Source organism: Sinocyclocheilus anshuiensis, unplaced genomic scaffold, assembly GCF_001515605.1.
Source record: "Sinocyclocheilus anshuiensis isolate Anshui unplaced genomic scaffold, SAMN03320099.WGS_v1.1 scaffold1932, whole genome shotgun sequence".
NCBI classification, from domain to species: domain Eukaryota; kingdom Metazoa; phylum Chordata; class Actinopteri; order Cypriniformes; family Cyprinidae; genus Sinocyclocheilus; species Sinocyclocheilus anshuiensis.
In genome coordinates, this window is record NW_015555985.1 from 184,834 (window position 1) to 186,589 (window position 1,756).

Sequence of the window (1,756 nt, forward strand, 5' to 3'; positions counted from 1 at the left end):
TATAGCACTATAGACAATAGAGATAACATGCAATATAATATATAGATGACAGATAGAACATAGAACCATATATACTAATAAAGAAGTGAAGCAGGAGACCATATACAGTAGATTAATCACGTAGCATCACAGAGGAGAATGTTTTTTTCATTACTACATAGAATTTGCACAGAATATACTATTGAGAAGGAAAACAGCACATAGAACAAACAGATAATTACACTTTACTGACTGTACATAATATAGCCTAAGTCAGGCATTATTAAAAAGCACGGGTTACTTTAGACTAGAAGTCATGCAGTATACACTATAGCAGAATGTAACGATATAACGACTATAGTAGTGTTATACATTGAAGTCATATACTGTTTTGTCAATGGAAATAAATCATACAACATACAATACACTAAAGAGCAGTATATACTAATGGCAATAGAGAAGTGAAGCAGTTGACTATAGAGAAAGCAGAATGTACTTTAGACTATAATGACCTCATGCAGAATATACTATAGAGACAAAGAAGAAAATCAGCATATAGAATAGAGGAGTAGGCTACACACTATTGACTAGAGAGGAGGCATACAGCGGTACAGAATGAAGTGTAGCAGACAATAGAGAAGGCATGCAGTGCTGTACAGGGACTCCCACCTGCAGTGGAATTCCAGCCAAACTTCTCACCCACGCTCAAAGTTTCCGTGAGCTGATTGCTTTCACCATGGAGCCCTCACAACAACAACATGTCAAAACTTCCTCACGACGCCACAACATCCCCTCGTTCTCGACACGCCGCTGATGTCTTCTTCACACGCACGGTGATAGGTTTTTAAATCCAACTCATGTGGAGCATATCGTGAGGTGATACAATTTCACGTTGGTTTAAAGGTTGTGTGGGACCATCCAAGGCGGTAGACGCTTATGTCCACGCGCTATACAGCGCCGCCCGTCGGCCTCGAGTAAAACTGCAGCGCCTCCTCTCCTTCCTACTCTCCAATGTTCACAGCTCGGCCGGAGCCCGTCGTCTTCCCGGCTCCATTTCAACTGGATTTTTAACACTTCTAACCACACCAGATCAGGACAGGACCGCGTCTAAGGTAAAGAAGAAGCTCTAAGGGTCTCGTAGAGTCCACAATAGGCGGGGTAACATCGTCCTTTCTTAGTGTTTTCAGGTCTGAAGTGAGGGGAGCTCGAAACTGACTTCACGCATCAGTTGGTACACCATGCTGATACTGGAGTGCCTCCTACCATAACAAACCTCTTACAAAGGATTTTAAAAGATCCAATCTGAATCTTGTCGCCCCGGCGTGCGTTAAACGACTCGATTTTTCCTCGCAATCCGCTCGCGATATCGCCTTGTTCTCCTAAAGTGAAGGGGGTGGACATGCTGTGAATAGGTGCAATTATTGCTTTCCTTTGCAGCTCTTGAAATCTCCTTCTTCTCAGCGCTAGATTCTGCTGGAACCGCCGTGTGTTTTTCTCGTTTACTCTCATAAGCTCAGCCGCTTGCACCTATTCAGCAGATGGAAAGCGAAAAAACTCAAGGCTCTTTTCGCGGAGGAGGGTTTTGCGAACGCGTATGGTCGCTGCAGCTTGTAACATTAAGCGCAAAACTGATACAATGTATCGCGGATCCATGTGAAACGTCACAATGGTTGCAACAATGTTGCCGCTGCGCTATTTACAAATACTATCAGCTCAGTCGCTAATGGATTAAGTTGGTTGGTGTGTGTGTGTGTGTGTGTGTGTGTGTGTGTGTGTG

The 1,756-nt window shown here is 43.6% G+C and overlaps 1 protein-coding gene across 1 annotated transcript in view; it reads left to right on the forward strand.

The window, feature by feature from the left end:
• Nucleotides 1–766: 766 nt before the first annotated feature.
• The window catches only part of LOC107676084 (ubiquitin-conjugating enzyme E2 E3), a 48,377-nt gene continuing 47,387 nt past the window's right edge, over nt 767–1,756 (forward strand). Inside the window, exon 1 of the mRNA XM_016470606.1 lies at nt 767–1,091. The gene's annotated coding sequence lies outside the window, so the exon portion shown is untranslated. The remainder of the gene's footprint in view (nt 1,092–1,756) is intronic.